Source organism: Portunus trituberculatus, chromosome 39 (assembly GCF_017591435.1).
Source record: "Portunus trituberculatus isolate SZX2019 chromosome 39, ASM1759143v1, whole genome shotgun sequence".
Taxonomy (NCBI): Eukaryota; Metazoa; Arthropoda; class Malacostraca; order Decapoda; family Portunidae; genus Portunus; species Portunus trituberculatus.
Window position 1 is genome coordinate 21,401,089 of NC_059293.1, and position 27,663 is coordinate 21,428,751.

At 43.3% G+C, this 27,663-nt stretch overlaps 1 protein-coding gene across 1 annotated transcript in view; it reads right to left on the bottom strand.

The window, feature by feature from the left end:
• The window catches only part of LOC123515603 (insulin-like growth factor-binding protein complex acid labile subunit), a 56,740-nt gene extending 48,132 nt beyond the window's left edge, over window positions 1-8,608 (bottom strand). Inside the window, exon 1 of the mRNA XM_045274382.1 lies at window positions 8,340-8,608. The gene's annotated coding sequence lies outside the window, so the exon portion shown is untranslated. The remainder of the gene's footprint in view (window positions 1-8,339) is intronic.
• Window positions 8,609-27,663: the final 19,055 nt, after the last annotated feature.

A 27,663-nucleotide genomic window follows, 5' to 3' on the forward strand; every position in this document is an offset into this window, starting at 1 on the left:
CTACAACATGAAAGTGAATAAAGTGGATCTAACATTCTATAAGTCTTCTGTGATATATAAATATGATTCAGATGTCTCTCTCACACGTCTTACTCTCCCAACCAGGCCTCACTCCTGGCCTCCTCTTGTCATTCGCCCTCCAACAATAGCTAAATACATCCTCCACCCTCCATTTATACCCTTCCTCTGTTAGGATTACTCTTACCCACTTAAATAATAGCAGTGTACATTGTTCAGGCCTCACTCATGGTCTCCTTCTGTCACGATCACCACCACGCACACTACACACACACTACCCACACACACACACAGACAAACAGACGCGCCCTTACCAAGCAGCTCTTCCCATACAAACAGCGAGGCACTCAAGGCTAAAAGAGTCACGTTAAAACACAATGGACTGGAATTCTGCCACGACCGATATATTGAATTTTAGTCTGACAGGCGGCGTGGTTGTGAGGGTGACAGTTATTGAGTTAATCGCCACCCCTGCTCGTGTGTCCACCCCAACCACCTACCTACCCGCCCACCAGCCAGCCCACCCTTCTATGTCTCCCTTGCGCTGCCTTCCCCTACCTTTCCCTGCCTTCCCCTACCTTCCCCTGCCTTCTCTGCCTCGCCTCGCCCATTCCGCACCCCGCCTTACTCCGCTCAGCCTCGCCCGAAGGTTTTCCCTCTGATCAAAAGGCAAAGAATGCAGTTTTCATGTGCAGCAAAAGGAAGGTCTTGCCTGGGTAAGAGAACGGTTTGCATATCAGAACGAGAGTCAGAACAAAGCAAAATGAACGTACGGCATACCAGGACGTGCTGCATACATGAATGTGCTGCATAATGGTGTGTGTGTGCAGCATAACAGAACGTGCAGCATAAGAAACAGAACTGACAGCATCACTACATACAAACGCAGCGCATCACTCCAGCAAACAGAATCCAACTTTTCCTTTTCACGTGCTGCATACATGAACGTGCTGCATAACGGTGTGTGCAGCATAACAGAACGTGCAGAATAAGAAACAGAACCGACAGCATAACTACATACAAACGGAGCAAATCACTCCAGCAAACAGAATCCAACTTTTCCTCACTTCAAAAACTAAAAACTTCCAGACACGAATACTCTCTCAAATATTTCAAGCTTTAAAGAGGGAGCGAACAGTGGCAGCAGCAGAAGCAACAGCAGAAGCAACAGCAGAAGCAACAGCAGAAGCAACAGCAAAGCAGCAGCCGGCACACAGGCGCAGCTAAGTAACTATACATGGCAGGGGGGACGTTGAGGGGCTCTCCGGGGACTGCAGCACGCATTTAGAGACACAAACACGCTAGCATTACTGGGACGGAGGAGGACCAGCGCGGGGTGCGGGGTGTGTCCTGTACTGCCGCAAGTTACCGCATTAAAGCTCGTATTCTTAAGCGCTCTCTCTCTCTCTCTCATAATTTTCAAAAGCCGTAGAGATTAATTGCTGAGTTCTCATTTGTGTTATTTCTCCGTTGGTGCAGTCCTTAACCTCTTCAGTATCAGGACGCGTTTTCATATCAATTCCGCTTACTATTTGGTGGTTTTATACAGATTCAGAAATTTATGTGGAGATCAAAATAGTGAAGACTGTGGCTATTTATCTTCTGACCTCCGTAGACCCTTTGCTAATGTTAATAAAATCGTCTAATCACACGCAAAACTCAAGGTAGAAAAAGCGTCCAAGTACTGAAGGGGTTAAGTTATCACAAGAAACATTTAAAATTACTGTAACAGGTGGTAAAGAAAACACAGGCTAAGGAATCAATACTTTCTTCTTGTCTAGGTTCACTGTAGCTTCAAATTGCTCTGAAAGTGTTACTGTGAAACTTGTCAAAAATAAACTGCTCAATCCTCAGCCCGTGTTCCCTTCACCGGTTCCCTTCTAGTTTGTCATAATGTCCTCACGTTGAAAAGCATCTTTGTAAGCAACAGTATCTTCCGCTACATACAGCATATCAGTATTAGTCTATGTAAGATGCTGAAATGTTTGAAAATACTAATAAAAAAGTCAACTCGGCGAAAAAGTAAAGGGTATTCGTGCTACAAGGAATAAACAGTAGGTTTTTTTTTTTATACCATGTGGGCTTTTCACGGGAATTTATGGGCTAAAGGGGATACTTATTAAGGGTACCTCCTATTTCAAAGCCCACCCGCTAGGAAACCGTTGCCCCGAGTGAGGAACCCCAACCTACACTCAGACCGTAGACAGCATTCGAACGTTGTAAATGGTTCATTCTCCCAGATGAGATGAAACAGACTATTTCCTAAAGGCCACAAAGATGAATAATCTGATATTCATGCGTTATTTTTCGGTCGGTGCAGAAATCTTAAACCTTCACTGGAAACATTAACCCCTTCAGTTCCACGACGCGTTTCCATATTCATTCTAGTTACTATTTGGTGATTTTATACAGCTTCAGAAACTTATGTGTGGGGTTAAAATAGAGAGAGACTATGTCCATTAATCTTCTGACCTTGCTAATGTCAAAAAAAAAAAGAATGGTCTAATGGTCCACAAATCTCGAGGTAAAAATGTGTCCCAGTACTGAAGGGGTTAAGGCGTCCTGGAAGACACACCGATGCCTTCCTTCCACTACAGCCTGTTAGAAATACCATAAACACAACAGGACTACACCTATCACATTTTCGTCGGTGCAAGATCCATAAACTATCACACCGACGCCTTCCCTCCACTACAGCCTGTTAGAAATACCTTAAACACAACAGGACAACACCTATCAGATATTCGTCGGTGCAAGATCCATAAACTCTCAGTGAAAACATTACACAATCACCCTTTTTAAATCCCACCAGTTCCCTTTCACCACAGCCCCGTATAGACTACACACTGAAATATTTTAGAGAACGAACCAAAGAAGGAAGAGATAAAAAGGCAACTCCGCTAAAAAAAAAAAATAGGAAAGATATTCGTGGTAGAAAATAGAAAAAAAAAGAGAGAAAGAGAAAAGGTAGCCGTGGTGCAAGAAAAAACTGTGAGATATTAATTCCTTTGTTCTCCCAGGCAAGGTTAAAAAAGGAGGACTATTTTTAAAAGGGAGAGATGAATATTCGGGAGTTTCTGTGTGCTACTTTTCCTTCCTTTGCTGTAAAATCTTTAAGCAATCACAACAAGTACTGGAGGCATTAAAAAGACATCCTGTATTCTGAACCGCTTTGCTCTCTCACCGTCACTGCTTTCCAGGGCGCCAGTTATAGATACTCGTGTTTTTTTTGGAGTGGTTCTATGGTTCTGGTGATGGATTGGTAAGATTTCTAGTTTATCAAAAGGAGGAACTGTCTTTGATACCACTGGAGGCATTTAAAAAGACATCCTGTATTCTGCACCGCTTTGCTCTCTCACCATCACTGCTCACTGCTTTCCAAGGGCGCCAATTGAAGATACTCGTGTTTTTTTGGAGTGTTTCTATGGTTTTGGTGGTGGATTGGCAAGATTTATAGTTAAAAGTACAAACCGTCTTGAATACCCGGCTAGTTGTCTCTGTGGGCTTGGAAAATTGTCGTATATGTAGTGAGAAGGGAAGACGTTTCTGAGTACGGGCGTAAGAGTTCCGAATTTCTTCCATTAGAATTACTCCAGTGCACCACAACGAGCCAAGCTGAAACTAAAACACCTGAGAACACGAACTTGGGAAAAAGAACTCAACGAAAAAGAAAGAAAAGAAGAAGCATTCGTGGTACAAGAAAAAAAGCAGAAAAGTATAAAAATAAAAGAAAAAGTGGTCATGATACAAGAAAAAAAAAGAAAGAAATATGAGAAAGAAAAGAAAAAGCATTCGCGATACAAGAAAAAAGCTGAAAATAAAAAAAAAAAAAGTGGTCGTGATAAAAGAAAAAAAAAGCAGAAAAGTATAAAAAGGATTCGTGATACAAAAAATTAGAAAAAAAAAGCATAAAAACATAAGCCCTTTGTTCTCGTAGGAAGGTAAAACAAAGGTGCGGTTGGAGGTGATATATTAGTAATGTAACGCCTCGCCGCCTCCGCCACCGCCGCCGCCACAGAAACTTCTCCATTAGCAGCTAATGTATTATCCTCCATTCCGCGGCTCTCCTCATCCCGCTTTACGATCGGCTCAGCGAGGAATGAACTCAACACGGACTCAACTAGTTTTAATGGTACCTTATCTTTTCTTTTCGCTGCTTAAGAATTTTTTGTGTCTGTGTGTGTGTTTTATATGTAAGAGGGAGAACTACCAAGGGCAAAATAAAAAGGAATATTAGAAAAAAAAAGCCCACTGGAATTGTAGTCTCCATAAAAGAACCAAAAGGATTAGTTACTGTAATGTAATGATTGTCTAAAAAAGAAAGAAAACATACGAAACACAAGAGGAAATTTCTACTCTCAGTTCTCAAAAACACTCTCACAACACACTCTAAAGAAAAACACTTGCAACATTTCATCATTTTACAAACAAATTCCAAAAATATGAAGGTAGTTAGTTATTCTCCTTCATTTAGCGAGCACCAAATCTCTCTCGTGTTTAACCCCTTCAGTAGCGTGACGCGTTTCCATATTCTTTTCTGCTTACTATTTGGTGATTTTATACAGCTTCAGAAACTCATGTGGGGGATTAAAATAGTAAAGACTCTAGCCATTAATCTTCTGCCCTCCATAGACCCTTCCTTCTGTCAATAAAATGGTCTAATCGTACACAAATCTCAAGGCGAAACTGTGTCCCAGCACTGAAGGGGTTAAGATCGTCTCGCATGCAGTGTCCGTCTGTCTGTTTGTCTTCTGGGTTACATATCTATTAATCTCTGCTCTCTGCTCTCTCTCTCTCTCTCTCTCTCTCTCTCTCTCTCTCTCTCTCTCTCTCTCTCTCTCTCTCTGAGCCTGGTGAAGACAAGCAAAGGATGCGTGAACAGATAAAGGGAGGAATGAAGAGAAGGGAGACGAGAAAAGGGAGAAAGGATACGGAAGAGGGAAGCAGGTGAGGAAAGAGAGGAAAAAAGGGAGAAAAGAGAAGAGAGGGAAAAAGAAGTGAAGAGAAAGAGGGATAGGAAATCATGGAGAAGGTGGATGGAGGAGACGGATAGGAGAAGGAACAAGATAAATGAGAAAATAGAGAAGAGAAAAGGAAGAGATTGATGAGATGAGAGAAGAGAGGAGGGGAGAAGAGAAGGTTGAGGGAAATGAGATTAGAAAGAGGGAAGAGAGAGAGAGAGAAAAGAGAAGACTGAAGAGAGAGACAGAAAGTTAAAGAAAGAAAGACGAGAGAGAGAGAGAGAGAGAGAGAGAGAGAGAGAGAGAGAGAGAGAGAGAGAGAGAGAGAGAGAGAGAGAGAGAGAGAGAGAGAGAGAGAGAGAGAGAGAGAGAGAGAGAGAAAGAAAAAAAGAAAAAGAAAAAGAAAAGAAAGCAAAAAGAAAAAGAGAGAAAAAGAGAGAAAAAATAAAGAAAGAAAAAGAAAGAGAAAGAGATAAAAAAAAAGGAGAAACAGTTGAACGGGTACAAGATAAGGAAGTGGCTGGAAGTATGCTGTGAACTGTGGGCTATGGACTGTATAGGCTGTGGGCGGCGGGCGGTGAGCAGCGGCCTTGCGAGCACAAAGATAAGCGGTCTATGAATGGAGGGGGGACGGCGGTATAGCACGGAAGGGGATGCGTGACGGGATGTAGCACGGCAGGTCGATGGGAGCGTCACGAGATGCGGGTAAGCTCCTGATGGGGGAATGGGAATGTGGGGAAGCTCAGTGTTTCAGCGTGGTGGAGCATCGTCAGGAAGGTCTCAATGTTAGATTAAAGGTTATTGTTATTGTTTATTTGCTCTAGTGTGTGTGTGTGTGTGTGTGTGTGTTTAGCATTTTTGTGAGATATACCTTGCTTTGTTTTAGGTGTCTCAGGCGTTTGTGTGTATAAATGGACGTTTTATGATTGCGTTTCAAGTTTTATTCTGTTTTAAGCCATATACAAGTTCTTATAGAAAACATTTTGATGGACCATATCTCTCAAGTCCTCCTGTAATTGTAATATTTGGTTGTGGTCAATAAATATCTGTCCATCTGTGTATGTGTGTGTGTGTGTGTGTGTGTGTGTGTGTGTGTGTGTGTGTGATGATGAAGTAATTGTCTATCTATCTGTCCTTCTGTTCATCTATTTCAGTGTTGGATTAGAAGTTCTAGTTGTGTGTGTGTGTGTGTGTGTGTGTGTGTGTGGGTGTGTTGGTGTGGGTAAGTCGATAGAGAAGATGGCGAAATAATTGTCTATCTATCTGTCTTTCCATTCGTCTATTTCAGTGTTAGATTAGAGGTTCCTTGTTATTGTTTATTGTTAGTCTCAGTTGTTGGTTGATGGGTGAGTGGGTGAGTGAGTGGGTGAGTAGGTGAGTAACTGAGTAAGTGAGATGGCGAAGTATATATCTATCTCTCTTTCTATTCAAGTATTTAACATTTTTGTGTATGAATTTGTATGTCTGTCTATCTGTATGTCTAGCTGACCGTCTGTGTGTCTGTCTGTGTCTACCTGTGCCTATCTACCTACATTTGCAATCACTAAAAGAAACAGAACTGTACAAACAGCATTAGAAATATCAAGACTAACAAAACAAGCACCAGTAAAACGCAGCCAACCAGCAAACAGCAAACAGCTATCCAAACACGTACCCTTATCCTCAACACTTACTGCAATGAAGCTTAACAAGAAAACACGCTTGTGAATATGAAAGTTCTGGGAGTTGAGCAGTGGAGGCGGTAAAGGAAAGCAAGAGACCACGCCCTGTGCTGAACAAAAGGTGCGTTGTATGTACGAGTGAAATAAACAGTATTCTCACATTTCTCTCATAGCAGAAGTGAAATTGACATGCGTTTTAGTAAGAATGTATAGGTAGATGTATTGACAGATGGACACGAGAGACTGTTTTGGCAAGGCTGAGTCACGGGAACAGGGGAAAAAGTAGCTGATACCCACATGTTTAACTCCCTTCAGTAGTGAGACGCATTTTTACCATGAGTTTTGGGTATGGTTACCGTAGACGATTTTGTTGACATTAGGAAGGGTCTATGGAGGTCAGAAGATTAATAGCCAACGTCTTCACTATTTCAATCCCCCACTTAAGTTTCTGAAGCTGTACAAAATTACCAAATAGTAAGCAATATCAATATGAAAACGTGTCATGGTACTGAAGAGGTTAAGTTAAGGCAGTGATCAATGGTGACAGCTAAGTGCTTGAGGAAATATGGCCTTTTGAGTCTTTCAATGCATATCCTTTACTTCAATCTTCCCTCTCCGTTTCTTTCTCCTTTTTCCTTTCTTTTTTTTTTATCACTTCCTTGCCTCCACCACCACTCACCATCATTCTCTTAATTCCTCATCTTTTTTGCTCCTTCTTTTCCTCTCCCCTTCGTATCTCATCCCTTCTGTCCTGTCCTTCCTCTTCCTTCCCTCTCTTCCTCTTCCCCTCATCTTTATCTCATCCCTTCCACCCTTCCTTCCTTCCCCTTCGTCCTTCTCGTCCTCCTCTTCCCCTTCGTCTTTCTCTCGTCTCTTCCGCCCTTCCTTCCTTCCCCTTCCTTCCCTCTCTCCCTCCCTCCCTCGCTGATCCACAAACACGCAGTCAGAGATAAACGGGGAAGAACAAGGAAATTTTGCAGCAGGAGTTGTCATCCAAAAGTGTGCCGTGGCATGCCATTAAAGTTGAAATGTATTGCAATAAATCTGATGAGAATGATTACGGTAATTACGATATGAAGATTAATGACACCGTTATTAGTATCATTGTTGCTGTCATCATCCTCATTATTGGTGCTCATGTGATTGTTGCTATTACTACTACAATCATCATTATCAACAGCATTATCAGCATCACCACTACTATTGTCTTAACAGCCACTAAAAAAACACCACCACCACCATCACTAACACTAGCAACAATAGCAACGGCAGCAGCAGAACAGCATCAGCAGCACCAACACAAGCAACACACGCCAGTCTCAGCACGGCACCACCACCGCAGAACAATATCCTGGTGACGAGTGATGGATGAGGACAACGCCGTGGTCACCACCAATACCGCCACCAACGTGAGGGCGTAGGCCAGGCGAGGCTCGCCGGCACGCCGCAGGGATAAAAGGGTCTCTCCTGGCTGGGCGCGAGGCCTACGCGAGGCAGGAGATTAAGCACCACTGGATCTAAGTAACGAGTTTTCCTTTTAAGAAAACTAAGACAAAAGACGAGGACATCACGTGTGAATTACCCACATTGCCTGCTTCCTAGCGAGGAGGTGAAGTGTTCTCTGAGGCGCCGTGTGTACCGAGAGCTGAGAGGTGAGTGCGTGCGTGCAACAAATGAGACGCAAAGGTGCTACACTTACTGTCAGCGCACGGCCGTATCACATCCCACCGACTGGCTCCAAGTGTCCTTAAACATCGACAAAAATCCAGAGTAAGAGTTAGCTTGTGCGTGTCCTTCACGCCATCACTGGGCAGCCTGACAGGCCCGACACAAGCCACGGGCGGAGCGGCACGGTGTGACCCCAGGACTTGCTCACGGGAGGACTTGAGGCGACTGACGCAGCGCGGGGCTACAGGTGTGCACTGGATGGCGGACCTTGGCCAACTGGGGACGCCTGGCTGCCGATACACCCTGTGCCGCTCTGCAGCTTGGCACGGCGGAATAAAATGCGTTATTTACTACCAGTATTGCATTCCAGCAGTACAGATGGCGCTACAAGGACGTGGCTCTGAGCAGCAGCCGTATTGTCTACAAGTGAAGGCCTTGCCTGCCTTGTCTCGACGCGGCAAAGTTAGGAGGGACAGTTTTATACTGATCAATGATAATAAACCTCCTTTACGTCCAAAACTTTTACTGAAGCACATTCGGCGATGCCTCACGAGCACGTCGCCGGGACGAGGCTGCGGGGCGGCTGATGTGTGTGTGCCGCATTTCTTGCATGGTGAGGCTGCGTAGCGGTGCCTGCCGCTCCTGCCAAACTGTTCCATGCCCAGAGTCACGCAGCTACCACCACAACCACAGCCGCCGCCGCCGCCCCGCACGCGCCCCACCCACTCATGCCACACACACTTGGCCTCCTCACGCGCTGATTACATGACCAAGTGGAACAAGTGTTTACTCACCATCACCACCTTGCAACGACACTCCCAGCTGCCCACTGACTCCCGCACCCCGCCTCCTCCACACCACACACACACACACACACACACACACACACGGTAGCTCAGTGGTTAGAGCGCTGGCTTCACAAGCCAGAGGACCGGGGTTCGATTCCCCGGCCGGGTGGAGATATTTGGGTGTGTCTCCTTTCACGTGTAGGTGCTGTTCACCTAGCAGTGAGTAGGTACGGGATGTAAATCGAGGAGTTGTGACCTTGTTGTCCCGGTTTGTGGTGTGTGCCTGGTCTCAGGCCTATCCGATGATCGGAAACAATGAGCTCTGAGCTCGTTCCGTAGGGTAACGTCTGGCTGTCTCGTCAGAGACTGCAGCAGATCAAACAGTGAAACACACACACACACATTCTCTCTCTCTCTCTCTCTCTCTCTCTCTCTCTCTCTCTCTCTCTCTCTCTCTCTCTCACTGCTCCTCATAAACCATCCCACTATTTACCTCATTACACTTATCGTCTATCTCTCCCTCTCCCTCTTTTCTTTATAGTTTCTTGAATTTCCTGCTCTCTCTCTCTCTCTCTCTCTCTCTCTCTCTCTCTCTCTCTCTCTCTCTCTCTCTCTCTCTCTCTCTCTCTCTCTCTCTCTCTCTCTCTCTCTCTCTCTCTCTCTCTCTCTCTCTCTCTCTCTCTCTCTCTCTCTCTCTCTCTTTATAGCACTGTACACTTACTGCCCTGTGTGTGTGTGTGTGTGTGTGTGTGTGTGTGTGTGTGTGTGTGTGTGTGTGTGTGTGTGTGTGTGTGTGGACTCAGGCTTGGTAATAATAAGTGTATGAAGGCAATTTGTTAAAGAAAATGAGCACGAGAAAGAAATTCAGAGCTTGTTGAGATGAGACAGGGAAAAGGAGGAGGAGGAGGAGGAGAAGGAGAGGAGGAGGAGGAGGAGGAGGAGGAGGAGGAGGAGGAGGAGGAGGAGGAGGAGAAGGAGGAAGGAAGGAGAAGAGGTGGTCGGCATTCGCGTATTACTTGTGCCGGAGATTGTTTCATTAGCAGCCACTCAGAAGCTGATGGGCTCTCTCTCTCTCTCTCTCTCTCTCTCTCTCTCTCTCTCTCTTGCTTCATTCTTTCTCTCTTCATTCCTTCCTTCCTTCCTTCGCTAAACATCTCTTCTATCCTACTCCTACTTTTTCCTTCTCACATCTTTCCTTTTCTTCCTTTCCTTCCTTACACACAGTCTCTCCTTCCCAGTCACTCTCCTCCTCTATCCCTTCTACCTTCCCTTACCTGTTCCTTCCCTTCCCTTAACCTTTCCTTCCTCTACACACATTTTCTTCCTACCTCCTCGTCCTTCTCGTCCTCCTCCGCCTCTTACTACTACTACTACATCTTCCCTCTCAGCTCTAACACTCCCCCATCGCAAGGCCTCGCCACTGCCAGCACTACGCTCGGCTGGAACAATGGTTGGGCCTCGGGCAAGCGGCCACCACACGCATTAGGGAAATTGCTTGCCATTCATGTCGAGAAGGTGTTCCTGCCGCTTGCCCCGTCCCTGGCCCGACCCGCCCCGCTCCGCTCTGGCCCACGAAACTCCAGGCCCATGAAACTCCAGCTCTCTCTCTCTCTCTCTAGCACAGGATTCCAGCTCCGTCTGTCTCTTGTCTATACAACTACGTGCTCTTGGTCTTTGTTTCTTAACCTCTTCAGTACATGAGAACCGTTTTCACCACGAGTTTTGGGCATGATTAGACGATTTTACTTAAATTAGGAAGAGTCTATGGAGGTCAGAAGATTAATGGCCACAGTTTTTACTATTCTAAACTCCCACATAAGCAGAATGAATGTGAAAACACGTTACGGTGCTGAAGGGGTTAAGAGTGGCTGAGACAGAGAGAGGGAGGAGAGGAAGGGAAATAATCTGCAAATGTGGTTTTCCTGTGTTTTCCTAATGGTGTAATGTCACGCCAGCCATAATATAAACTGCATTATGTTGTGTATAGTTGACCTTCGTGTGTTGGAGTGGAGTGTGGTTAACTGTTGGTCTTGTTGGTGATGGTGTGTTTGGTTAGGTTAAGTTAGGTTAGGTTAGATTAGGTTAGTGTTAAGTTAGGTTAGGTTAGGTTAGGTTAGGTTAAGTTAGGTTAGGTTAGGTTAGGTTAGGTTAGGTTAGGTTAGGTTAGGTTAGGTTAGGTTAGGTTAGGTTAGGTTAGGTTAGGTTAGGTTAGGTTAGGTTAGGTTAGGTTGGTTAGGTTAGGTTAGGTTAGGTTAGGTTAGGTTAGGGTTAGGTTAGTTAGGTTAGGATGGGTTAGGTTAGGTTAGGTTAGGTTAGGTTAGGTTAGGTTAGGTTAGGTTAGGTTAGGTTAGGTTGGGTTAGGTTAGGTTGGGTTAGGTTAGGTTAGGTTAGGTTAGGTTAGGTTAGGTTAAGGTTAGGTTAAGGTTAGGTTAAGGTTAGGTTTATTGCTGATTATATACATCTTGTTTAACTTTGTGTCTTACAGTATTTCATTTCGTAAGCTGTTTCATATGATGCGTGCTTTGAAGTGAAAGGAGTGAACACTGAGCGAGACAATGGTTAGCCCCTTCAGTACTGGGACGCATTTCTACCTTGAGTTTGGATACAAATAGACCATTTTGCTTATATTAGGAAGGGTTTATGGAGGTCAGAAGATTAATGGCCAGTCTTCACAATTTCAATCCCCACATAAGTTTCTGAAGGTGTATAAAATCACCAGATAGTAACCAGAATGAATATAGAAACGCGTCACGGTACTGAAGGTGTTAACTCTTGCATTATAAAGCAGGACAGAATAAGAATTTAATTAAGATCTACCTGAAACATAAACAGTGTCCGCTTTATATTATTTCAGGGATTTCATTTATCATAGTGGTGCTTTCCTCGCCCTTCTCTTCCCCCTCATTTACTCTGCTTGATTGCATTTTGTTTCTGAATCTTTCTCTGTCTCTCCCTCTCTCACCTCGCGACCCTCTCTACCCTTTCCTCATCTTCCCTTCTCCTTCTTCTTTTCTTTTTCTTTTAACACTTCTTCTTGCTCTTCTTCACAATATCCTCTCGTATTTCTTCCTATTCACTCACACCTTTGTTCCCTCCTCCTCCTCCTCCTCCTCCTCCTCCTCCTCCTCCTCCTCCTCCTCCTACTTCTCCTCCTCTTCCTCCTCCTGCTCTTGCCTGTCACACTATCTTTCCGTATCTTTATCTCTCCTCACACCTGCCATTCTCTCTCTCTCTCTCTCTCTCTCTCTCTCTCTCTCTCTCTCTCTCTCTCTCTCTCTCTCTCTCTCTCTCACACACACACACACACACACACACACACACACACACACACACACACACACACACACACACCTAATAATAACATTTCCACATTAACTCAACCAACAGCGTGTCGCGGAATAAAGAGAACGATCAAATCAAGCACCAACCATTAACATTCAACTGTCTTCTCAGTGGCGTTACTCAGTCTCGCACTCTCTAACGCTTTTAACTATCATCAGGATTTCAAGGGCCAGGAATTATTAGCTTGGGTCTCATCATCCATTCTCCTTCATCACGTATAGGAGGGTTCTTGTACATTTGTCGCTAGAATCATGAAAACAACACGTCTTCAGAACCTTCAATATTCAATAGTGAGCGTCATGTCACCTGTATTGGCGGGAGATCTTTACGTCATGCCACAGGCGAAGGCGAGGCGGCGACGATAACTCCGACTCCCCGGCCCCGAGGTTAATAAAAAAAACACGCCTTCAGAATCTTCAGTATCTTATTAACTCTTTCATTCTGCCTATTTTCTTGGTTTTTTTTTACCTTGACTTTTGTGTACGATTAGGTGATTTTATTGACATTAGGGAAGGGTTTTTGGAAGTTAGAAGATTAATGGCCAGAGTCTTCACTATTTTAATCCCCCCCTTAAGTTTCTGAAGCTGTACAAAATCACCAAATAGTAGGTAGAATGAATGCGAAAACGCGGCATGTTACTGAAGAGACTAAAGCTTGAGATCCAGGCTTAAGAGAGAGATAGAAGTGTCATAGAGATTTTTAGCTATTACTGATGTGGAATGCCTGTAAAACTACCACTAGGATCACCAAAGCACTCATAAAAAGCCACAGTAACTCCCATAGACTGTCAGTTGAGCTAAGACTTTGAAACCTTTGAGAATGCCGTGCTAAGAGAGAGAGAGAGAGAGAGAGAGACGCCCGTATTCAGAAACGCCTTGCTCTCTCACCATGACAATTTTCCAAGGCCATAGAAACAAGTAACAGAGTTCTCAAGACACTTTCTCCTCTTATTAAGCTAGAAATTTTGCCAGTCTATCAACAGAACTAAAAAAAAAATAGCCTTAAAAATATGAATACCTTCAACTGGAGCCTTTCGAAAGCAGTGATGGAGAGAGAGCAAACCATTTAAGTATACCAGCCTGAGAGAGAGACAGATAGACAGACAGACAGATAGAGCGCAGCGTCCTTGCTCTACTGTAGGCTTTGTAGACTTATAACTGGTGCCAAGCGTGGTGTGTGGAGAGCAAAGGAACTCATGAGGTGGAAACAGTTGCCACCAGAACTGTGAGAGATCCAGCTACCCTTCACACACACACACACACACACACACACACACACACATTCCAGGACGTGAAGCCTCCAAGTGGAAACCTTTATGAAAATCAGGAATATATGGAAGAGAGAGGATCTACGTGGGGGCAGAAAGGAAGGAGAATGGGAGAGAAAGAGAAGTAGAAGTTAGGGTGGGAGAGAATAGAAGGAATTGAAAGATGAAAGGGAGAGGAAAGGAAATACGTAGTAGAGAAGAAGAACGAGAGAGAGTCAATGTGTGAGGATAAGAGAAAGAGATGGAGGAGAATAGAAGAGGAGAAAAAGGGAAAGGAAAGGCAGAAAGAAGAAGGAATAAGAAAACGGAAGAGGAAAAAGATGAATCAGGTTATATTGTCTTCTCCCTCTCTCTCTCTCTCTCTCTCTCTCTCTCTCTCTCTCTTTTCCCACGAGTGCATTTTATAGGTAAGCTCGATGGAGGAGAAATAAAATATAGGAACAGGTCGCAGCGACCGCTGAGAATCTGCAAATCAACACCATTTTTTTTCAAACACCACCAAGAAATCTTCCCTTTTCGACCGTTTTCTAGACTAACCTACCTCTCTGTGACATCTCTTCCTATTCTCTTGCAAATCGACAAGGGTGAGGTATATTTTTAGAGGGAGAGAAAGAAACCCTTGGTAATTTTGCTGTTTCTAAAGTGGTTATGACAATGTAAGCTTTCTAAATCCCTCATCTTTTGGTATTACGAGTGACTATGCCTTCTTTATTTCCTTCCTGCCTTCCTTCATTCCTGCCTTTCTTCCTTTCTTCCTTACTTACTCTCATTCCTCTCTCCATTCATCTACCTTACAAACGAAGGAGGGAAAAATGTGTATAGGGAGTGAAAAGGTTTTGATAATATTGTTGATTCTAAATAAAGCTGTTTAAATCCCTCATCCTTCCCTTCATTCCTTACTTACTTCTTTCCTCTCTCCATTCATCTACCTTAGACACTGAAGAAGGGGAGAAAAATGTGTATAAGGAGTGAAAAAGCCTTGGTAATGTTGGTGATTCTTTTTAAAGCTTCCTAAATTCCTCATCCTTTCCTTCCTCCCTTCCTTACTCCTTTCCTTCCTCTCTCTTACAAATTGGCGAAGGTGAGAAAAATGTTTAGAGGGAATGAGAAAACCTTGGTAATAGTGCTGATTCTAAAAAAGTGATGACAAAACAAGCTATTTAAATCCCTCATCCTTCTGTCCTTCCTTACGTCCTCTCGCTACTCTTTTAACCCCTTCAGTACCAGGACGCATTTCTATATTCATTCTGGTTACTATTTGGTGATTTCATACAGCTTCAGAAACTTATGTCGGGGATTAGAATAATGAAGACTGTGGCCGATAATCTTCTGACCTCCATAGACCCTTCCTAATATCAATAAAATGGTCTAATCGCACACAATTCTCGAGGTAAAAATATGTCCCAGTATTGAAGGGGGTTAATAGGAAAGGAACCAGTGCTCGAGCCGCGACTCATTGCGGGAGAAAAGTTGAAGAGGGACGAGAAATAAGGACAATTCTGGTGACATATTGAAAGTGTGGTCAGGCGTGGGATGGAAACTAAGACGTATAGGAGGCCATTGTTGAGCCTTGTGCCGGCAATTTACGGAAGATGTGTCTCTTACGGTGAATTAAAGGGAGAGAGGGAGAGGGAGAGGAAGAGGGACACACACACACACACACACACACACACACACACACAGATAGATAGAGAGAGAGAGAGAGAGAGAGAGAGAGAGAGAGAGAGAGAGAGAGAGAGAGAGAGAGAGAGAGAGAGAGAGAGAGAGAGAGAGAGAGAGAGAGAGAGAGAGACAGAGAGAAAGAGAAGAGAAGAGAAGAGAAGAGAAGAGAAAAGTGAAGAGGAGAGAAGAGGACAAGACAAGAGAAAATGATGATAATGATGATGAAGAGTCATTAACACCTTCAGTACTGGGACTCACTTTTACTACGAGTTCTGGGTGTGATAAGACATTTTTGTTACATTAGGAAGGGTCTATGGAGGTCGGAAGATTAGTGCACAGAGTCTTCACTATTTTAATCCCCACATAAGTTTCTGAAGCTGTATAAAATCACCAAATAGTAAGAAGAATAAATATGAAAACACGTCATGGTACTGATTGTGGTTAATTGTTGCTTTCTAAATAAATAATCTATAACTATTTCATTTCTGCATGTCTGGTCCCTTATCCTACATTGCATTGATCGCTAAACACACATCAAAAAGCAATATCATACAATACTAACACTATTCATATTCTGTCAACTGTCACACGCAGGATTTTTGCTTCACTACAGTGGTGTGAATTTGTCAGCGTAAAACAGCGGCCACTAAAGGCAGTCCGCTTCCTGTACCGCTGTGAAAAGTTTCCGCAGTCAATCCCACTATAGCCATCTTGCCAGTGTAACTAACTAATCTGCTCTCCTCCAACCTTTACTCCTACTGTCCTTCATAATCTCTACCTTAGTCCATCTTCTATTCAGCCTCTTCTTAACACCTTCAGTAACATGACGCGTTTCCATATTCATTCTGCTTACTATTTGGTGATTTTTTACAGTTTCAGAAACTTATGTGTGGATTAGAATAGTGCATACTGTGGTCATTACATTTCGGATCTCCATAGACCCGTCCTAATGTCAATAAAATGTCTGATCGTAAACAAATCTCATGGTGAAAATGTGTCCCAGTATTGAAGGGGTTAATATCTTCCTCTTTTTCTCAAACAAAAAATAAAAAGTTCTGCTCGCCAGGCCTATGTATACATCTTTACACATCAACGAGTAGTATTTCAACCATTATGGAAACATCCTCAGGCTACCAATCTTCAAAACACTGACTATTTCTTTCTTTCTCCGCAAAATATGATAGTTATTTCATGTCGCAATCTACACAACTCTGTCCAACTCTGATACGAGAGTTAACCAGTACTCTCAATCATTCATACTTTCTCTGGTAAACTCTGGAACTCCCTGCCTGCTTCTGTATTTCCATCTTCCTACGACTTTTGGCTAACTCTATGACTATTAGGGAACTGGCAATCAAGTGGGTCTTTTTCTTTTTTCTTTTTTTTATTGCCCTTGGCCAGCTTCCCCTCTTACATAAAAAAATAAAATAAAAAACAATGAAAAAAATCAGCAGTGAAAGAGATGAACTGAATTAATCTTGCCAGTCAACGCTGCCTAACCTATCCCAGCACTCAAATGGAAACGCTGCTGTTGTCAATGGTATCCTGGTGAACAGAGACTTGACCATGACGGGAGGGTGGTCAACCGCGGCGCAGCTTTACCCGTGGTCAGAAGCAACAACCATCACCACCACCACCACCACCAGCAACAGTAACAGCAGCAGTAAGTGATGGAAGCGCCACGCCCGGCCCAGGCCATCAGTCACGCGGCGCAGGGATGGACAGTTAACAGCTTAAAAATCATCACAACATGACGAGGAGTTAACCAATGCATCGTCTTTTTTTTTTTCATTTTAATATTGCGGCTGTTTGTGTTTGATTCTTTATGTCACAGCCAATGCACTGCCCGGGGCCGACAGTGGGTTTGTGTGTGTGTGTGTGTGTGTGTGTGTGTGTGTGTGTGTGTGTGTGTGTGTGTGTGTGTGTGTGTGTATGACCCCGCAGCCTTCAGGGACGCGGCAGGAAGGCAATGTGTCATCCTTCCCCTTGCCGACTCCCGCCTCCTAAATTTATGGAAACTATTTGCAGAATTCAGCGACACCTTAATTAGGAGAGGCGGCCCCGAGCCTCCTTATCTGCGGGATGCGAGGCGGCGGAGCGGCAGTGACTCGCACATCTAAGGACCACATTCTGAAACGCTTCGTTCTCTCACTACGACTTCCTCAAAAGTCTCTAGCTGAAAGTACACGAGTTTTTAAAGGTGTTTTTTATGATTCTAGCGATAGATTACCAAGATTTGTACACTCTTAACAGGAGAAACCCTCTTGAGAACCGGGCCAATCATCTCTGTGGCCTTTGAAAATAGTCATGGTGAGAGAGCAGAGCGTTTCAGAATACGGAGTGAAGTCTTCCAGCGATGTGGACGAGTTTCCAGCGCGATCATGACGCCTCGCCTCCAACGCGGTCATCTGTCTCCATCAGGCGCCACAACACATCCCGCCGCCACAACGCCAAGACACAACACCCTCGCGCCGTCACCATTAATCATCACTACCACCTCGACTCCCAACCATCGCCGCAGCCACAACACAACACGCCTGTCATCACCTCCAACACTGCCCGGCTCTGCTGCCGCCCTGACCACCACCATCACCGCCATTTCGTGACGTGAATAGGAGTTTTCAAGACAGTTCTCGGCTATTCTTTTTGACGACTCTCCTTTGGGACTTGTATCTTCAGTCGTTTTTGTTTCTTTTCTTCAATTTGGCGACTCTCTACCACTTCCCCTCCTAAGTAAAGAAAGAAAGACATACCAGTACTGTAGGAATAACGCTATACCATTCTACCATTACCATTACAAGAATCATAGGAAACTGTTTCTCTCTCACTCTCCATCTTTCCTTATCTCTATCTCTTTTCTCTTTCTCTCGCATTCCTTCTCAGTTCCTAAGGAGGACAGTTATAAATCAAGTAAATCCCCTTCAGCCGCCTCCTCCGCTAATCCTTCGAGTCACAGGAGGATTAGGCTAGGTAACGCATTCCTTGGCAGTAATCTTGGCTTCCTTTATCATCCAGTTCTAAAGAAGAGACGCCAAGTTCCCGCAGTGACTCAGGAGCTCACAAGACACGAAGGAACACAAAGGAAGGGCAAATAGATGTGTTTGTGTGTGTGTGTGTGTGTGTGAGAGAGAGAGAGAGAGAGAGAGAGAGAGAGAGAGAGAGAGAGAGAGAGAATACAAAAGATAAACAAGCATATACAGACAGACTGACTGACTGACTAAAACAGAGACAGAAACAAGACATACAGACAAACACAAACACACACACACACACACACACACACACACACACACACACACACACACACACACACACACACACACACACACACACACACACACACACACACCAAAAACTAAAACACACACAAACAGACACCAAGCTGGAAAAAAAAAATAAAGAAAAGTCATAATTTGAAGGAAGAAATGGAGAGAAAGAAAGAGAGTGAGTTTGAAAGAGAGAGAGAGACAGTGAACGAGGGAGGGAGAAGAGGAGACAGGAGTAGGAGGAGGAAGAGGGCGAGATAAAGGTGAGACAGGTGTTATCACGTCATCGCACTGAACACTATCTGGCCAAGGGTGTCGAGCAGAGGCAGGCCCGGGTGAGGCGTATGGCAAGCCCCGTGTCACCTTTCGTATCAGACACACACACACACACACACACACACACACACACACAAAGAAAACGACGCCTACACTTGGAACTTCCGCACATTTCAAAGTCGAAAAAGAAGAACGTGTGTGATAAAGATGTGTGAAGATTTCTGATTTCAATGGTCTTTTTTTTATCTATCTCCTCTCTCTCTCTCTCTCTCTCTCTCTCTCTCTCTCTCTCTCTCTCTCTCCTAACCCATAAGAGTGACGGTAAAAAGAAATACGGTAATAATTTGAGTTTTACGTATTACTTGATCATCTTTATACTGTTTATCTTCCATTTTGTCTTTCAAGTTTCGATTCTTTAAGTGTTTTCGTGTTTCTAGTGATTTGATGTACGTACGCGGGAAGGGAAGAAACCTCACTACTGAAAGAGCTCAAGTCTTAGGTAAGGAGAAGTACAGAAGTAGAAAGAGAACGCAAAGGAGGAGGAGAAAGAGAAAAAGGAGAAGGGGGTAAGTTCCAGAGTTTAGTTTCTCCTACCAACACGGAGGATCAATTAAGTTTATTATTAAGCAATAGTTCATTAGTTTTAAGAAGGAAATACAGAAGCACACAGAAATTGCAAGAGTTTAGTTACAGTTTCTCCTGCCAATCAGTCAGTTTAGCTCACAATATCGACGTGCATTTTTTATCTATCAATAGTTCATTAGCCTGAGAGAGGAAATACAGAAGCAGACAAGGATTTCAAAAGTTTAATTACAGTTCCAAGTGGGCCTTTTTTATTTATTCATTTTTTTTATTTATCTATTTATTTATATATATTTTTCCCTTGACTAGTCCTCTCTCTTACATAAAAAAAAAAAGCTTCCCTGCCATCACATATTTTATCTCAAACACAGAGAATTAATTTAGATCACAATAACGAAGTACTTTTAACTCTCTTAGTACTGTACTGCGTTTCTATATCAATTCTGCTTACTATTTGGTGATTCTATATAGCTTCAGAAACTCATGTGGGGGGATTGAAATAGTGAAGACTGGCCATTAATCCTCTGACCTCCATAGACCCTTTTTTTTATTTATCTATTTATTTATATACATTTTTCCCTTGACTAGTCCTCTCTCTTACATAAAAAAAAAAAAACCTTCTCTGCCATCACATATTTTATCTCAAACACAGAGAATTAACTTAGATCACAATAACGAAGTACTTGTAACTCTCTTAGTACTGTACTGCGTTTCCATATCAATTCTGCTTACTATTTGGTGATTCTATATAGCTTCAGAAACTCATGTGGGGGGATTGAAATAGTGAAGACTGGCCATTAATCCTCTGACCTCCATAGACCCTTTTTAATGTACGTAAACTCTCTAATCGCACCCAAAAGTCAAGGTAAAAACGCGGTTAAGCAACAGTTCATTACTTTCAGACACACGTATGATGAAACTGACCCTTTGAAATTCAGAACGCAAGCTTAGTTCAAATGCATCGTAATTGCGTAACTTGGGTCGTGGAGTTCCGCAGTCATGTACTATTTTTCTCTCGGTTGACGTTCGCTCATTGACAAGTTATATAGGTACTGGATTTACTAACAGTGGCTTTGCTTCAGTTTGTGGGTGAGTGACTTGAAAGTTCTCATTACTGCTGCCTCTTTTTCTATTGTCTTTCCTTTGTTTTTCCCTTGTGTTCCCTCGTTTTCTTTTCTTTTTCATCTCTTTGTTCTTGTTATTGTTATTGTTCGTGTTGGTATTCACCTCTTTTTGCTCTTATTCTTATTCTTTTCTCTGTTTTTCTCCTTCTCATCTTCCTCCTCCTACTCCTCCTCCTACTCTTTCTCCTCCTCTTCCTCTTTCTCCTTCTCTTCGTCCTGCTCCTCTTCTCATTCTCATCATCAACCTCTTCCTCCTTCTTTTCCTTCTCTTTTCTTCCTCCTCCTCCTTCTTCTTCTTCTCCTCCTCCTCCTCCTCCTCCTCCTCTTCCGTAAGATGAAATATAAGGATGGACACAAAGAAGATTAAGGAAAGAGAACAGAGGAGAGAAGAACATGAACATCAACAAAAACATCAAAAAATAAAAGACGAAAGGTAAAAAGCGAAAGAGAAAGAAAAAATAAAGAAAAGAGGAAGAAGAAGAGAAAGAGGGATGCGATAAAAGGGAGGGAGAGGAAAAAGGAAAGGAAAAAGTTCTGACCAGATGTTGGGAGTAGAAGGAGGAGGAGGAGGAGGAGGAGGAGGAGGAGTAAGGAGGAGGAAGAAGAGAAGCAGAAAGGAAGCTCGACCGTGACTAATTACAGAAAATCCTAAAAGCTTCTCTCTCTCTCTCTCTCTCTCTCTCTCTCTCTCTCTCTCTCTCTCTCTCTCTCTCTCTCTCTCTCTCTCTCTCTCTCTGAATAAATTGGAAAAATGACTAAGAAAATTATGTGATTCGTCTCTAATACTAAAACTAAAATTGTCATTCGTTGCTCTGAGATAAGAAGAGAATACAACACGTGATGAATGCTCAAGTTACGCGATTCAAAACGGTAGTTTGGAATAGTTACTCTTTAAAATTGTCCATTCTTTCTCCACATGTAAGATAGAAAATGCACAAGTAGAGGGTTACTTTAATATATCTAGTAATTATTGTCTATTTTAATCATATCCAGTAGTTATATTTTCTGCTTATATTGGAAGGTGTTCGCTAGACTATTTAAATATGGTACAGATAGATAGCATTGATTTCCTGCGTTCCTCCTTCTTACAGATTGCTATGGATTTAATTAATCTCTTCAGTACTGGGACACATTTTTACCTTGAGATTTGTGTACGATTAGACCATTTTATTGACATTAGAAAGTTTATATGATTAATGGAGGTCATATGATTAATGGCCAAAGTCTTCACTATTTCAATCTCGCCATATGAGTTTCTGAAGCTGTATAAAATCACCAAATAGTAAGCACAATGAATATGGAAATGTGTCATGGTACTAAAGGGAGTTAATTATCACGGTGGCAATACAGGAGTCTCCCTTATCAGCCTTCACCATTCACGAAGACCTTCACATGACGATAGTGCAGATTTACTAAAGCTCGTGTTCTCAAAAACGTCTGTGCTTCACCTCCACTATTTCAAAAGGCTCTGCTTAAATTTACACGATTTTTTCAGTATGTTTTTAATGTTCTAGAGGCAGATTGACAAGATTTCTACATGATTAACTGAAGAAGTTCTCTTGAAAACCCCGGTAATCACCTCTGTGGCCTTCGAAAATAGTCGCGGTGGAGAGCAAAACGCTTCTGAATACGGACCATAGTACTGAAAGACAGCCACCGACCAGCAGTTGTCTTTACTTCTAATTACTAAAACGTTGATGTGTTGAGAGTTGTGGTGGACAGTTATCATTACTTATAAACATTTACTGTGTACAAACGTTCGAGTGAGTGATGTCTGGCTGTTGTTTCTACCACGAACGAGTGTGGCTCCTGGAACTGAGACAAAATACTGCATTGTGCTAGAATAACTACTTTCTCAATCTTTAGAAGACAGACAGGCTAAGACCAAGGGAGATCCGTTCCTTGGTCTTGTCTTTGGTAGACTGTGGTGTGCCTCAGGGTGACGTGTTGTCTCTAACATTAGTCATAACACAAACGAGACATTCTAAATTATTTCAACGTGGTACAAACTCACAACGCCTCTTATCTTGAACAATTGTTAAAAAAGAAAAGAAAAAGAAAAAAAAAGAAAAAAGAAAAAGAAAATACAAAATAAATTGGAATAAACATTAACAAATGCATTCATTAGAACAGGAAAATGGCCGCTAGGGAGAAAAGAACCACTAGAGAGAAAGATAAAAGCCCACAGAGCACCAATAAACTCACTCACTGGACACACTGAATGGCTGGCTGGGTGTGAAGGCTCAGGGTGGAGGAGGAGGGAGGCGTGGCTGGTCGGTGCGTTTCATCACCTTCATAACAGCTTCCCCCATTCCCATCAGTGATCTGAACCGCTGCCATCACGTATGTTCGGGACGGCTCAGGTGTGCCAGGAGGGTCAGGTGAGTCTGGCTCGGCCCGCGCCTTGTGGGAGTAACGATTTTCGCTTCCAAAGTGTTACAGCTGCAATGCAGACCAGACTGGTGTCAACAGCCGGGCTTCCCTCACCGCCATGCAGCCAATTTGTGGAAACCTGAATGAAGGAAAGGAGTGAATGAGTAATGGTGCTATCCCTGGAGACCACCAAAAATGTAACCATTCTCGCCATCTCTCAGGGAACCTATATAGAAAGTGAATGAAGGACTGCACACTAAAGAAAACTAGAAGGCAGACTCTCCTAAATAACTAAATGAATAACCAAATAAACACTTTCTCTCTAACGAAGACCTGTGGAGAGATTAATTAAACAATAACAACAGTCACACTATGAAAAGACGTGAAGAATGACACTCAGTAATAACCACGCACTCTCTGAATAAGACTTTTTTTTCCGAGATGTTATAAAGTTTACCAGTTTACCACATTTCTTCTGCTTCACCATAAACCGTCCTGACACCTTCTCCCGTTATGAATAAGTAAAGCCAAGCAAAGCACAGAACGAGGAAGAGAAGGAGGAGAGATTTTTCGCTTCTCTTCTAGTTATCCAAAGCAGTATTCATATCTACGTCCTTGCTAAATGATAAGATAACGGCAAGGCAGAGTTAGGTTAAGGTTAAGTATAGATTATATTAAGTTTTGTTAGATTAGGAAAGATAAGGTTAGGTTTGGTAGGGTTATATTAAGTTAGGTTAGCTTGGACATGAAGGCTCTAATAGTGTATACGAACATTATGCAGATGTTAGAGCCGGAAGGAAACTCGTGTAGACATTAAGGTGTTAGGTTAGAACAGGTTAGCATAAGTTATGAAGATTTGTTACGTCAAGCCACCTTTACTGGAACCAAAAAACCAGAGACACCGTTGTATATAAAGCTGTAGGAAGGAGCTAGAAGGTGTGAGCGCGAGAAGAAAACTCGTGTAGACATTGGGGATAGAACAGGTTGCCATGAGTTGTGAAGATTTGTTACGTCAAGCCACCTTTACTGGAACCAAAAACCAGAGACACCGTTGTATATAAAGGTGTAGGAGCTGGAAGGTGTTTAAACCAGAAGCAAACTCGTGTAAGCATTAAGGTGTTAGGTAAGAGTTGTGATGTTCTGTTACGTCAAGCCACCTTTACTTGAACCAAAAAACCAAGAGACAGCGTTTTATATAAAGGTGTACGAAGGAACTGCAGCAGGGGGACGTCTAGATATGTGGTGTGTTGTGTAATGCAGGAATAGGTTACGTTAGATCACAGGGTTAGGTTAGATTACGTTACCTTGAGTCAAAAATAGGACAAAAAGCTCGATACAAGGATATGAAAGCTGCCAGGAGAGACAGAACACCGTCTAGACACTGGAAGGCAAGAGAGAGAGAGAGAGAGAGAGAGAGAGAGAGAGAGAGAGAGAGAGAGAGAGAGAGAGGGTGGACTAAAGAGGGACGTGAGACTTGAGAGGGAGGAGCGGCTGAAGCTAGAGTGAGGCGCTGTGCATTACTGTCTGGAGGCAATCAACAGTATGGAGTTTCGTGATGTATCTATTGATTTTCTCATTCCTCTGTTATTATCCACATTGCTGACATTTCTCCCTCGTCCCTAAAGCCAGTACTTGTACTAGCCCAGAGTTAAGGAAGTTAGTGCGTTGCTATGAAGCTATGTGGTCGTATATTCAACGCGATGTAACGTAGAGGGAGTTGAATAGTATAAGGTCTTTCTTCTACCTTCTTATAGCTGTGTTAGAGTGTTTTGGTCTCTCATTGCACTGTTCTCAAGGCCACTGAGGAAAACAGTCAGGTTCTGGGTGTTTTTGTTATAGGGAATTTGAATTGTTTGGGGTCTTTTGAGGTCTTTCTTCTTTCGTCTTGTAGTTGTCACCAAATCCTCGTGTGTTAGAATGCTTTAGTCTCTCATCAGCACTGTTCTCAAGGCCACAGAGGTAATCAATCAGGTTTTCATGGGTGTTTTTGTCATAGGGAAGGGATCTTTTTTTTATCATCCTGTAGCTGTCACCCAGACCTTGTGTGTTGGAATGCTTTAGTCTCTCATTAGCATTGTTCCCAAGGCAACGGAGATTATCAGTCAGGTTATGAGTGTTTTTAATATAGGGAAGTTGAACAGTCTGGAATCTTTTGAGGTCTTTCTTCTATCGCCTTGTAGCTGTCACCTAGAGCCCGTGTGTTAGAATGCTTTAGTCTCTCATTAGCACTATTCTCAAGCCCACAGAGATAATTACTCTCATGGGTGTCTTTGTTTCATAATAGCAGTGAATCGGTGCCAAATTACCACTAGAATTAAGACATCACTGAAGCCATTAATAACCTCCACTAGATCGGCTCAGGTTAAGGTGGGCCAGGTAATGTTACGGTGTGTCACGTCACATTAAGTTGGACTAGGTTAGGTGAGGTTAGATTAAATTAGATTAAGTTGTGTTAAAATAGAGCTAACGGTAATCACAGTAGGGCAGGTCAGCTTGTATTGCGGCAGGCTAGTTTACATTAGAATAGGATATATTAGAGATAAGATAAAGTTACATTAGGACAAGTCAGATTAGGTTAGGTTACATCATGCTAGACTGGGTCAGCTTATCCAACCTATCCTGACCTTGCCTGCGCTATATACGGTAACCACAGGAGGGAAAGAGGTCAGGAATAGGTCAGTGAATGTTACTAGATTAAATCACTTGAACTATCCTGACCTTGGTTATCTATATGGCAAGATCACTATAGGTCAGGTTATGCCTAGTGACCTGACCTTTGACCTACTATGTATGGGAGCCACTGGGAAGGCATAAAGAACACATCAGGTTACGTTACGATAGGTTACACTAAGTTAGCTGACCTATCCTGACCTGATCTCTGTATGGTAACCAGTGAGAGGGAGGGAGAGAGGGAGGGCACAGAGCCGCACCTTGGCCGCCCCTCCCAACGAGGTTATTGATTCGCAAGCGTGAGTGGTGGCGAGACTGTGTGGTGCGGTGTGGTAGGAAGAGACGGGGGCGAGGAAGGAGAGGCGGGAGGAGGGCTGAGGACACTGGGAGGGAGCAGGGAGGGCGAGACAGCAGGCGTCAGGGGGTAGGGTGAGTCATTTAGGCGGGTGAGGAGGGCGTGGACCCAGTTTCACATTACGTCCATTAGTACTATGCCTCACTGACTTCCCCTCACTGCGTCCCTGCCTCTTCTTCCTGTCTCCCGTGTCCTGTTCTGTCCCGCTCCAGCTTGTGTACAGAAACGCTTGCCTCTCCCACCGTGACTACTTTCAAAGGCCACACAGATGACTGGCCGGCTTCTCCCACGTGTTTCTCCTATTCACGCTGCAGAAATTTCGTTAATTTGTCACCAGGACCATCAAAACACCCCTCAGAACCTGTGTAACTCTGATTATACGTAAAGAATGTAGAGGAGGTGCGAGCAGGTGTTTCAGAATGCGGTCATGTTGTGTGGTGTTCTTGTCCTGTCATGCTGTCTCTGTCCTGAGTGTCCTCCGCCCTGTGCCGCTCTCCATGGCTCTCATAAAACGGAAATTGTAATGTTATATGCACGATGTCTCTTTTTTTTTCAACTGTCTCTTTCTCTCTCTCTTTTCGTTTTTCTTTTTCTTTCTTTTATATCTTCTCTAAGTGTCGTTAGTTTCTCTGCGTGTGTGAGGTAAGCTCTTTTGATTGATTTATCCACTGCTGTTGGTGGTGGTGGTGGTGATGCCATGGTTGTAGTGGTAGTAGTGGTGGTGGCGCCATGGTTGCAGTGGTGGTGGTGGTGTTAGTAGTAGTAGTAGTAGTAGTAGTAGTAGTAGTAGTAGTAGTAGTAGTAGTAGTAGTAGTAGTAGTAGTAGTAGTAGTAGTAGTTGGTGGTGGTGGTGGTGGTGGAGGAGGGTAGGAGGAGGAGGAGGAGGAGGAGGAGGAGGAGGAGGAGAAGAAGAAGAAGAAGAGGAGGAGGAGGAACAGCAGCAGCAACAATGACAACAAAAGCAGTATTACATTATGCAAAAAATTATACCTTGAATTAATACGCTACCTGGTGATTAAAAACGTGGCTATAATTGTTTCCCTCATTAGTAATTACTCAGTTACTATTCATTTACTTATCTTCGTCTATTTCTATCACTAATCTATCACTACTTCCATTTTTTTCTATGCAGGAGTGACAGCTGGCCAAGGGCAACAAAATATGGAAAGAACAAAAAAAGGCCCACTATGTTCCCAGTTCCCTAAAAGACATGGGAGTTAGCCAAAAATTACCTACCTACGTCTGTTTTTATCACTACCTTCATGCAGAATCTGAACAGTTCCCAAGAGAGCAAGGAACGTCCAGTGCTCTTCATACACCCTTGACCTTCTAACTCGCTTTTTCCTTCCTTTTTGTTCTTTTTAATAACAGAAGAGGAAGAATACTAGGAACATGTACATATATATATAAGGCCCCATGACACACACACACACACACACACACACCATCATTATCATCATCATCACAAGAAGCTGACGTGTTCAAGAGAGGCCGAACCAATTATGGAGAATGAAAAAGACACCAAAAAATACGGAAAAGGGCGAGAGAGAGAGAGAGAGAGAGAGAGAGAGAGAGAGAGAGAGAGAGAGAGAGAGAATACTAAAACCAATCACTTTACATCCTTAAGAGAGAGAGAAGAATAGTGTATTG